This window comes from Rosa chinensis, chromosome 2, assembly GCF_002994745.2.
Source record: "Rosa chinensis cultivar Old Blush chromosome 2, RchiOBHm-V2, whole genome shotgun sequence".
Taxonomy (NCBI): domain Eukaryota; kingdom Viridiplantae; phylum Streptophyta; class Magnoliopsida; order Rosales; family Rosaceae; genus Rosa; species Rosa chinensis.
In genome coordinates, this window is record NC_037089.1 from 65,413,020 (window position 1) to 65,426,060 (window position 13,041).

At 38.7% G+C, this 13,041-nt stretch overlaps 1 long non-coding RNA gene across 2 annotated transcripts; it reads right to left on the minus strand.

Moving 5' to 3' along the window:
- Positions 1 to 4,679: 4,679 nt before the first annotated feature.
- On the minus strand, positions 4,680 to 5,973 carry LOC121051802. Of its 2 annotated transcripts, none has more exons than XR_005807041.1 (3): positions 5,692 to 5,973; positions 5,272 to 5,514; positions 4,680 to 5,158 (listed from the first exon to the last, which is right to left on the minus strand). It is a non-coding gene; the product is annotated as an uncharacterized LOC121051802 (long non-coding RNA). The 2 variants fall into 2 exon arrangements; XR_005807040.1 differs by having other exon boundaries at positions 5,272 to 5,491; positions 5,692 to 5,908.
- Between the last annotated feature and the right edge of the window lie 7,068 nt (positions 5,974 to 13,041).

The window sequence follows — 13,041 nt, forward strand, 5'->3', positions numbered from 1 at the left end:
ATGTGTCTAATCCAAGAGATCTTCTCTCATGACTTTATTGGATTTAATAGCTCGAATAGTAACATTGAGTCCACTAGAGAGACAAACTTCTCTAAGATGTGCCTTTATTCGCAATCATTAGAGGTATTGCAAAGGAACTCATTTCCGTTCTCTACATGCGTTTTCGCATGGAATCCGTTGGATATTCATAGGTGTGATTTGCCCTAGGAGCGTAGAGAGTTTTTGCGACAGTAATTAAGGTGCCTTTTGGCAAGGGGAACTTGGGCTATTCCATGTCCTTGGATTAATACTGATGACCCAGCCATCATAGTTACAAAGTAATATGCTTAGAATCAAAATTGAGTCATAATGAAAAGAACTCGAAATTTTATTCATGAGCCAACAGAGTTACATCATTGTCTCTTTGACCAAAGAAAATCTAATCCAAAATGCTAGTTAATGCAAAACAATGGTAGTCGTCTAACTTCTTTCGGTAATTTCAAAATGAATGTGACCAGGTGAGTAAAGAGATGTCGGTGGAGCAATGCTCGCTTAAGTACCACTAATCTCAGAACCTTCCTAGATATCACACTTACTTTGGGGTGAGCCTACTTTGAAGAAAGACTAAACCATTGGCATCTACTACAAAAATATATGGCAATTGCCTATTACATCTCTTGGAAAATAAAAAGAGTTAAACAGAATTGTCGATCTATTGAGCCGAGCCAGATTTGTAGTCTTCAACCCTTCACTCTAGATCATCTTCTTGATATTCTTGTTCCACATAATGAGCTTCTCTTGCTTCATAATATGTTTTGTAGGCGGTGACAATTTCTCCACAAGCTCTATAGATGTGTGCCCAATGACTGGATACTCTACATCGAGAACATACATCTCTTTGCTTAGACTCCATTGATTGAGGCTTTTTGAAAATGTCATTTATATGGCTCTTAGTGTTGGTGGTGCCACCAACATGGCCAAAGGCGTTGCCTCCCTCTCTCTTTCCATGTTGACCTCTTCAGTTCCGTGTTCACCTATTTTGGCGGTTACCTTCCCAAGTAGAGCGATTATATGGACCAGAACGTCCAGAAGTATCCCTAAGGTTAGGGTTTCACTCTTGACACCTTCTTTTAAGGGCGCGACTATAATTGGATTCCGGAATATGCTCTATTTTCACAGATCTCGAATTATAGTTCTTCACAAGAATGTTGTCATGCTTTTCAGCGACATTCATAGCCCCAATGAGCTCAGCTCCAATGAGCTCTTGAAACCTTGTGATCTGTCCTACAATATCATCGATTCGATAGTTCTTAGTAACCATCAATGCAGAAACGGGGAAGGTAGAGAGAGTTTTCTCAATCAATAGCGCATGTGTGATCTCTTTACCACAGAATTCTATTAAAGATTTAATGCAAAGTGCTCCTTGATTGTAGTCAAGAACTGACTTGAAATCACAGAAGCGGAGGCTATGCCATCTCACTTCTAGGTCAGGAAGCAGGGAGTCACGGACGTTGCCAAATCTTTCTTCCAGTGAGACCCACAGCCTTATGGGGTCTTCTTCATTCATACCCTCGTACTACAGCGAATCATCCATATGACGAGTCATTAGGATAATGGCTTTCTTCTTATTTGCCTCTAAGGTTGCTTTATTTGCTTCTAAAGTTTGAGATTGCTCAATAGTTAGCACGTCTTAGCTAGGCTCGAGAATCATATCCAGGATTCCATCAGCCTTGAGATGCTGGCGGACATCACAAACCCACATGTGATATCTAGAGCCAGTTGTTCCCAATGGAGCAAAATCCAATTTGTTCAGGTTACTCATCCTGAAAGAGAACAAGAAAAAGAGTTTGTTTCGGAGCGTAAAAGGCTACCACGAAAACATATAAAATTCCTTAGCGTAATCGCTTCCAAGAAATTAGGAATTTCTAAGCGTAATCGCTTCTAAGAAATTAAATTTCAAGAGGTATTAGATTAGATTGAAACAATGACGTAAGTGGTCGATCAAAAATTCTCTACTTCTCTACAAACTCTAAGTTTGGAGATCTCAACAAGCTCTAAGCTTGGAGTAAGCACGAACCCCCACAGTTCGGCTTAATTTGGTCTCCCCTATGATGAAGAAAGGGGGGTAGAAGAAGGGAGGTTGCAAGTCCCCGATAAAAAGAAGAGAAAATGAATTAAAAAAAAAACTCTAAAAAAGGGGAACTTATATATAGAAAAAATACCTCGAAATAAGTCGCCGGAAAATTTGATAGAAAAAAGTGGTTGGAAAAGTCGCCAGTAAATGGCCGGAAAAAGTCGCCAGAAAGTGGCTTGAAAACTTGTCTGAAAAGTCTCCGGCAATCATTGATTGATGACATGGCAGTGGCGTCCAGTGATGACGTGGCACGTGCTGTTGACTGTGCTGCTGAAGTGGCTTGCGTCAGTGGGCCATGGCTTGGGCTCAGCTAGGGCTGCCTCCTCCCTTTTTTTTTTTTTCCTTTTCTTCTCTTTTCTGCCGGTTTTTTGCAAAAGGTTTAGTCGGCCGTTTCACCCACATTTAGGCCAGTTTTCACTGTTTTTCTTTTGGTTCCAGAATTTAGGGATCAAATATCCGCTGCTGGAAAATTTTGGTAGCAATCGGAGATCTGCAAGGTGGTGAACCGGTGGAGTATTGGCTGCGGGTGGTTTGGAGCTTCCGGTGGCCGGTTCTGGTGATTCTGCCTCTAGTTCTGGATTCCTGGGGTCGAGGGCTTCAAGTTGTGTGGAGGAGGCAGAAAAGGTTTCAAGGTTTTGTATTCGGATTTAGGGTTTTAGCTATTTGTTTCAGGGTTAGGACGTCGTGCTGATAACGTGTTTTAGGGAAACGATATTTGAGAAAGAATTGTTATGTGTTGTCATTGATAATGGGGCCTCTTTATATAGAGGATTACAATGCATAGAATCCGAATTATACATTGAATGAGAATATCTAGATTCTTCTAATTAAACTCTATTACCACTAGGTCAAGTAACCTAGAGTTTGGGTCAAACACACAAATAATGATTTACTTGAACATTAATGATATTTTATATATGTATTAGTTTACATACATCAACACATGTAGAGTGTATACACATTTATGACAATAAAAGATACAACATAACTAAAAGCCCCCTAAAACCAGAGACTTAGAATGCATGTATGCATGCACGTACATGAGAGCTGAAATTGTCTTCTTTCTTTGTCTTTCGCCCGAACTCGAGTATAAAAATTGTGTATTCATACCATTTATTCATGGCATGCATTTGTACCTAAGCATAATCATGCACAAGTTGAATCTTTTTCAGTGATCATGCACATACAATTTATTAGTTAATGTGGAACATTGGGAAAAAGTCTACATTCATACAGACATATATACATGACAACAAGTTTTATTTGCGTAATCTTAGTTTAATATACATAATTATTTTACCGATTTTATTACAATAGTGAATAAATTTGTTGTCAATATTGTAATTTAATTCAATTATATGTAAAATGAGATATAAGGAAAATCAAGTTTGGTCCCAGATAAAGTTACTATCCTGTCGACCTAGCGTGCTCTGCTAGGGTTTGGTAGATGGCTTGATCTTTGTACTATACCTGGTCGTCGTCTGATGGCTGCTTTGAAGTCAGTCCGACTGGCTTTGCTTCTTGCCACCTTCTTCTTGGTAGGGAGTGTGTTCCTTGTCGTTGGGGAGGCTATGGGGGTGGAGTCTTTTTTATCTGAAGATGTGATTGGTGTCTCGGGTTTCACTGTGCAGGTCAGAGATATGGTGGTAGGGTCAACGTCGCCATGATCTGTTGCTTCGAATGATCGACTCGATGGGATCGGATTGGGCGAACCTGATCGTTGAACGATCCGAACTTCTGTGGCGATGGTTAGTGAAGATGGAATGGGTTTTGATTTTGATGGTGGTGGTGGAGCAAATGTTATGCTTTTCTCTGGAGTGGCTAGTCATGGATGCTTGATCATCGGTTGTACCTGGTGCAGCGGCATCAATGGAAATTAGGGTGGCTGCAGTGGCTTTGGTGGCGACACCATGGACTGGTTAGTCTCTCTGGCGGCGACTCGTGTAGTGGTGACGACTTGTTTTGCTGTGGTGGTCACTATGGGGTGCCATTAGCAATTTTGTCCATCTGGGCCAGCTAGGCCTGGTACAGGTTGGAGGGCCTGCTGCAAGCTAGGCTGGATATGGGTGGGCTAGGGCCTAAGTTTTTAATGGTCGAGTCTGCCTTTAGAATGGGGGTTGGCGGTGACAATACACCTTCTACTCTCCTTATGAATTGGGTCTCTATGGCCCATGGTATTGCTTAAATTTTATTTAGGTCACAAAGACCAGGAGTTTTAGTTGAAACCATTTTATGTCTGCTTCGAAGCTTCTAGGTTTTTGTTTGGAATAATAATGCATGGACTTCCTAAAAGGTGGGTGTACTAAGGGTTTGCTGGTTTCTTATTCTTGTTTAAAATAGGATGTTAGGGTGCTATCAGGAGTGATTCTTTCTGCCCACCCCACTAGAGTATTTCGTTTTTGTACTGATTGCTTAATTTAATGAAGGAGCTAACCTCCTTCGATAAAAAAAATTTACATCAAAAATGAATGTTATAAATTTGTTGTTAATATAGCAAATTTTGTTTGATTAAATTATAATTTTTTGTAAGAATGAGATTAAACTATAATTTTAATTCAATTAGATGTGAAATGAATGTGTGAAAAACATTACATATATTATTGTAAACAACCCCCACAAAATTAGATGTACAATGATCACATACATAATTTACATATCTCATTTACCAAATAAAAAATGCTAGGTTCTCTCTCTCCACAAGGAAGACTCAGGTTGCTGCCTAGCGGTGGCGTCTTTGCTCGATCAGTCCAGGGAGAAGGTTTTTCTCTCCACTGATCACCAAGAGGGTGACGGCCGGCAACGATTTTGCTCGGCGTAGGCACCTTGCAATCATAGGCTTCATCTTATCATGCTATTTTTTCGTCAATTTTGCTGGTGAAGATGCGAGGTTCTTGTGCACCTCTAGTGCCAAAAACTGGTGAAGGAAGTGGGTGCTCTTTTGAGTTCAATTCAAATTGTTCACTGGGATCGATCAGAACATGAACAAGCAAGGATTGGCCATGAGCCCTCTCGATCTAGGCATCATGAGGTTGTTGGTTACTACGGCTGTAGCCAGGGTGGATCCAGGATTACAAGCTCGGTGGGGCTTGAACTTCTTAACAAAGGAATGTATATATATATATATATATCATCAACAACTAGAAAAAGAAATAACTTACGATTTCATTGAGGTGGTCGAGATTGACCAAAGCGAAACGAAGCAGAATAGCAGATCATTGCAGACAAATTCAAAAATTTGTGAATTGTAGATTCGCTGGAGGCAACCAACTACTGTGACCAGTGGCGGCCCGTGGCCAGATGTACGACGACTATCTCGGAAAAAGACTCCGGATTGATTTCGATGATTTAACAATGGGATCGATTTTCCCAATCTAGGGTCTGCTAGCCATGAAAATAGGTAACTTAACCCAGACCAACATATTCAGATTATCAGATACATTCATACATACAATTTCATAATTTCATTACTCAGTAGAATTAATTTTAATTATAATTTCAAATGGGTGATTGGGTCAGATTAAGAAGAAGAAGAGAAGAAGAGGAGGAGGAGAAGAAGACGGAGAGGGAGAGAGAGATACCTGGAGCTCGGAGACCGGGGACGGAGTCACAGAGAGGAAGTTAGAAAGGAGAGGAGTTGTTGGGCTGCCCTCTGCTTCAGGAGTGCTCCAACCCCGAGTTTAGTGGGGCTTGAAAGGAAAGGAGCATTCCAATAAATTAAAATAATTAAAAAAAAAAACTAAAGCTATAAGCCTTTCTTTTTTTTTTGGCCCAAAAAACTTGGTGGGACTTGAGCCCAACCCAGTTATGGTTGGATCCGCCCCTGGCTGCGGCCTGCCGGCCTGCGCGTGGGGATCTCCCCAAAATTGACGACAAGTGCAGTGGTTACTGTAGGAGGTTCGGTAGCCGGCGGCGGCAGCTTTAATCAACCTAGGTTTGAAAACGTATGAACAATTTCTAGGCTAAGCTAGGAATGATTGTTCTTTAACATGATCAACCTCGTAAGCTTTTATTTGTGGGAGCGAGGTCAATGAACCATTAGTATTATGTCATTGACCTTAACTTTCGCTGGTTTAACTTTTGTACACGGTTTTGCAAGAAGAAAATGAAAAATAAGTTTGAAAAAACGTCTTTGAATATTTCTGCATGATGTGAGTACAAATAAACCTGATATTTATATATCTTATTAATTGGTTGGAACTGGGTTGCTAACTTGCTATCAAAACATTTTAAGAGAGCTGCCATTTATTTGGACAAACATGTTGCACCTGCTTTAATTTCATTCAACAATCATATGGTTGAAACAGACCAATCTCTCCCTCGAAGAGAAAAACACCCTTCACCATACAGTATAGTTTCCATTAATCACCTAAATCTGTTTCATCATTTCAAAACAGAAGAGCTTGTTGTTGTGTAGAATGTAAGAAACAGTCGTAACTTTTTTGCAATGGGCGAAAGTCTCATGGGGCAATGTCGCTAGGAGGTAGACGACTTATGGGTAGCGAACATATATTAGATCGATGGTTTCCCAAAAATGGAAGTCGAAGTTTAATCCTCGAGCTTGCCAGGAGCATGGATATATAACTAAGAGGAGAAATTCTATTAATATGCATTCCATATATCGATTCGATCCTTGTCCTCTCTACCTGACCAGTGTTTCGTTTAAATACTAAAATGACCACGATGCATGATCCATGAAGCTTGACATAGGAACATAAATGGTGTTCATATTAACATTTCCTTTGCTAGCATAGTCACATTTCACAAAGGAGAATTTTATAGGGAGTGTTCATCTAGGCCCAAGAGTATTTGTTTTATTTATTTATTTATTTATTATTATTATTATTATTATTATTATTATTATTATTATTTTATGATTATTATTTTTTTTTAATCAGTACGTATGTATGTATATTCTATTTCTATTGTTTTGGTGGTCAAAAGTCACCTTAGACTAGTACCTCAACACAACTTTCTACCATACATCATATGGTCGCAACTTTGTTCTGGTCTGCACTTCTCAAATCCCTTATCTGTTATAGTCAAGCGGCGAATTCCTTGCATTGTCAAATGGTCGCAACCTCTTAGTGGTATGATGAAAATAGTGTCACCGAATTTATCTACGGGTGGCAACATAGTGGGAAGTCTAGTAGTATTAGTAACTTATGGCTACGCGTGAGCAGTATCTTTCCACTTTCTAGTATGTAACCATAATTGTAAAGTAAATGGAGTAACTACCAATTCTTTGTTATTTGGTGCTTGATAGAATACATAGGATTTGTTGAGTCTCTTAATATTATTTTGGGCATTATGTTCCCTATGTATTCAACAGTTTCATTATTGATCAGGCTTGAGGGGAGCCTTACTAGCCCCTCCAAAAAGAAAAGAAAAAAAAAATCTATAATGTTTCTACTTTGTATTACGACTAACAAAGAATGAACCTAGGAAATCTATATTGTACCTTTATATGAAGGTTAGAGTTTGAACATCTCTATTCTTCACTACTCCTTTCACATCCATCATATATAACCAAGGAAAATATGTCAAACCTTGGAAATGGTTATGGGGCTCTTCACCATCTATAAAGATCTCTGATGGATCATTAAAAAAAAAAAAAAATTTCTCCGATGGACAAAAAGATAAACAAATCAAGACTTTAAATTGAATGTAAGATTTGTTTTAGGAAAAAGGGATGTAGAGAATAGCAGAGAGAATTGGGAGAATGAGTTGTGCTTTCATTGATAATAGGGGTCTCTTTATATAAAGAGAGGATCATTACAAGTATAGAATCAGAGTCATACAAAGAAACATAATCGTAATTTGGATATCTACGAAGATATCTCCGAGAATATTTATAAGACTAATCCTATTACAACTCAGACAAGTAGCTAGAGTTTGGGCTAGACATACAATCTGGGTGTCCTTAAACAAGATTCAAAATGTTAGCCAAAAAGGGCCAAGTTACATTTTCTCTAATTAATATTATGGATTAAATACTTGTTACTCCTCAAACTTTTCCCTGAAAAACAGTTTGGTCCTTCACCTTTTAAATTAAACTAGATAGTTCTTATTCTCTCTAATTTTCACACAATAAGTTCACAACAAGTCTAAAGTGACTATTATACCCTCATTTTCTCTTTTTTATCTCTCTCTCCCCCTCCTTTTATTTCTTTTCTCCATTTGATGTTCTTCACTTCTTTGTTAAAGTCTCTAGTTTTCGATGACCTCTTTTCCAGTAAGGTTCTTCGGTTGTGCCCCAAAATATTAGATACATTCGGCACGCTTTTTTTTCGATCCGAGACCTGGTTCCACAAGAGATTTGGTGAATTTCGATCGAAATCTATAAGTTTTGGTCTTAGTTTTAATTTTGGGTGAAAATTATGGTTGATTCATCTGGAAACCGGCTAAAATGAATATCAAATTAAGCAATCGTGGATGAATCGGAGACGGAGAGGGAAAAGGTCTGGGCCGAAGAGGGGCTGAGATTAGAGACGGAGAGATGGAGGTCCAGCTGTTGCAGCGCCAGGGAGGAGTTGAAGTGGCTCGGGAACAACAAGGAAATCATGGGTGGGTTGCGATCGGGAGAAATAGGTTGGTTTGCGGCGGTGCCAGAAGGGCATAGGGGTCGGAAATGCAATGGCGGAGAAAGAGGCAGTGGTGGTGGAAAGGGAGGGAGATATTGGAGTAGCCCAATGGGTTTTTCAATTTCTTTCTTTTTGGGTTTTCTGTCTCTGATTTCTTCGTTGTTGCATACTGAGAGTTGGGTTGGTTGGTAATGGGATCGAATCTGGGCTGGTCAGAGCTGGAATTGGGGTTGGGGAACTAGATCGGGGAGCTGCTGGAGTTGCCAAAATGTGCGCCTTGTCGTGGAGGCCACGGTGGAGAACCTCGAATCCCAAGACTAGAGAGAGAGCTGAGAGAAAGAGAGAAGCAGAAAAAAAAATAAAAAACAGAAAAAAAAATAAAAAAATAAAGTAAAAAAGTGGAAGTGAGAGGTATAATAGTCTTTTTGGACCAGTTATGAGAGAATTAGAGAAAATAAAGACTAAAATGTTTAATTTAAAATGTGAATGATTGAAATGTTTTTTAGAGCAAAGTACAGGAAGTAACAAGTATTTAATAATAATATTATTCACCATGTTACAAAGTTGGCTCGATCTATTATAATCATTCCATGCTGAAACAAAGAACGATATGACCATGGTCGTCTTTAGTTGGTGTTTTGTGTCTTCCTTCTCATCATCTTGGTCAACTCCCCCCACTATATCCGTGATTCTCACCTATCTTTCTGTCTCTATAATCTCCATGTACATAGATATGTAATAAATAAAAAACTTTCAGAATACTATTGGGTTTGTGGATAAATTCTAGCTTTCCATGAAAAAACATTTGTAGCTTTAACGCGATGATTGACATTGTTCATTGCCCATAAGATCCCATAGAAATCAACATCTGTACTAAATTTTGCCACGGTTAAAATTTTTGCCATTTCAATTTTCACCAATATCTCAATATGTATTTGCATGTGACAGTTATATACATACATGCCTTGGAGATGAAAAAGAACATAATTACAAAAAAAAAAAAAAACAGCATGGACTGAGTCACCAAAATTGAGTATCAAGACAGAGGTAGGATCGATGAATGAAAATAATTGATTGTGCTCTATTTTTTCCTGGCTGATGATAAAAGTTGTTTTCATACCAAAAACGCACATTCTTAGTCTGAAACTTTGTGACAATGGAGCATCATTCAGAATACATGCAATGCCAATCGATTTTTCATTGATCATGTTAACTGCAACTGGACGTACGGTCACATACATATTTAACCAAGTTGCATTGCCAATTTGTCAATTTCTAAGCAAGGAATAATTGTTCTTTCACATGATCTTTCTTATATTCAAAGCAAATTGAATTATCTTTTGAAGTTTGGAGAGAAATAACATTCATTTGGAAGAAGAATAGCAGATCTTTTGTTTTGGCGTAGGTCTTGCACATAAAACACGCTTAAGAGCATTTTGTAGTAATCAAATTTTATAAGACTAATAGTTATCATATGTGGAGTATCATAGAACTATCGTAAGATTAGTTAAAACAATACAGTACTTTCATTGAATACAGTACTTTTATCTAACCAAATCTTATGATTGATAACATTCCTCTCCTATCCGCGATCTTTTAGCAAAAAATAAAAAGTAAAAAAAATCCTTTTAAAGAGAAGGAATTCGATCTCAACAAACTCAATATTCCATGTATGTAGAACAAATAATCAAAATAAAAAAGATAGATTATTCATCTCTTACCCTTTGAGTATTGTAAACTATTCTTCTCTTACCTGTCATGTAAAACACACTTAGATCTAACCAAATCTTATGATCGATAACATTCCTTCCTCTTTTTTTTAAGGAATGGCGGTGCGGCTGCCCTCAAGTTTTGATTAACGAAACTGTCGAATACAAGGGGGGACATTGAGACTAAACCCCTGATTATAATAAATATCTAGAGAACATCCTGAAATATTATCACGAGTCTCTACTAAGCAACTGTATTCAACAAGGCACCAACTAGCAAAGAGCACTATACTGGCGACTCTATTTGTTTTGACACAACGGAAAGATAACTCAATCTGCAACTCGATTACAACATAGCATAATTTTCATACACACAGTTTTCCCATCATGTTGCCACTAGAAAATACATCCAGTGACACTTAGTTTTACCCTGCCACTAGGAGGTAGCGACAATTTGACCAAGCAAGGAACTCACCGCCTACCTAGAGCAGACAAGGCACATTGAGTGCATACACAGGCACAAAACCCGACTAACCCTACCCAAGTAGTGTAGGGACATATTTCATGTCAAAGACGTGACCAAACTAAATACCTGCAGTAAATAAACTTAAAAACATAAATAACATAGCTAGCCCAAGCCAAGGCCAAGAAGGGAGCCCAAGCCCAAGCAACAATCCAAGGAAGAGGAATCCCACAAACTGCCAGCCGGGCCTGGCCCAACTCCACCACAGCCAACGCAGCCGGGACTTGCATAGTGCCGCCCCGCCGCTTTTGCCAGAACGCCATCAACGATCTGGCATCTCCACTAAGCCTAGGACCCCTATCAATCCAGATCGGAACCAATCCTTGCAGAAACGACTTCTCCATCGAACCATGGAGAAGCCATCTTCGCCGCCTACCCAGATCGGGATATGAGGATTCAACCCAGATCGAGCCGCTAGGATTCACCCCCGGCCATGCCGTGCCAGACACCTCACCGCCTGGCCACCATCGAATCGCTGATCTAGTCTGTCGATTAGGCCGTCAAAGAGAGAACCTGTGCCAACCAAACGTCACCGTTTTCCTCACCTTCACCTCACTGACATCCACCATTAACACCCCAATCAAAATGAAAAGTTGATTGAGGGATCCGGCCTCACACCCAACTCACGCGGAGTCAACAATAGCCCGTCCGACAACGGTGTAGAGGCGCGCCGCCAGACAAAGAAAGCTCTCACTGTTTTTCTCTCAGGCGCGTGCAAGCTAGCTCACCTTGAGTTTCCCTTCCAATTTGATAACATTCCTTTTAAAAAGAAGTAATTAGATCTCAACATTGAGTTCCATCATATTCCATGTATGCAGAACAAATAATCAAAATAAAAAAGATAGATTATTCATCTCTTTCCCTTTGCGCGTGTAAACTATTCACCTCTTACCGTTAATGTAAAATACGCTTAGGGCACTTTGTGGGAATCAAACCGTGACAAGTAAGCATGCGCAGCCTTTGGCCGCTGACTTCGTTTAAGGGTCATTGTTATTTTTGGATTTTCTCTTTTCAATCTTTTCCTTTCATCCATTTTTTGACGAGATACAACGATAGAAAAACCTAGAATATGTCATTTTCAAAAAAATAATAGAATTCTTTACTTGTGTTATACAGTAAGATAATATTGACTTATTGAACGCTGAACTATGATTTCCATTGTTCATCCAACCAAATCACATGATTAATGACATTCCTTAAAACAAAGACAAAAAAATCAGATCTCAATGCTGACTTCATCAATCATATTCCATTTATCTGGTATTCAGTAGTCATTGCCAACAGAAAACAGCTAATTAGTGTAAAAATGATAGACTATTCACCTCTTATCCTTGAGCAGTGTGGACTAAGAATCTAAACACAGAAAATCAAAATTATTATAATCAATATTCTTTTGAATTTCTCATTGTTTAACTGGGAAAGAATCTTGTCAAATATATTATTATACGATGATTACATATTTCCAGCAAAGAAGAAAATAAATTCCCAGAAATAGATAAACCTCACTAACACAGCAAAATACTAATATTTCCAGCTAATAAGAAAATAAATTCTCAGAAATAGATAAACATCACTAACACAGCAAATAAACAACTAACCCAATACTTAAATTCCACATTCAAAATAGTACTAATAAGTGGAAAAACAATTAACATAAACTATTTCTTGCCCATTAAATTAGTCAATCGCCTACCGGTTCGGGTTGAGTAGGATCACCGTCAATGGGCCGCTGACGCGGGTTTACGTTCTATTGGCGCGGATAACGATGTGAATTTACCAAATTGCACACTTGTCAGTTGCCAGTCCAAGTCATGACTTACCGCACAAGCAAAAAAGCAGAGAATCCATGTCCCTCCTCGAACATAACGGAGGGCAATATCGGAATTTTGAGAGCGAAAACTGGGATTTGACTTGCGGGTCAGTTTGTTCCTTCGGTGATGATGTGACGTCGTTTTGGTCACTTCCGGAATTAGAAAGAAAAAAAAACGCAGCCACGTTTATAGGAGGCGTCTCCATCACCCAAAAAGAAAAAAGGGAATTTCGAAAAAGAAAACAAAAACAGAATTTTTTTTTTAAAAAAAAAAAAGAAAAAAAAGAAAAAAAATGAAGTTATTA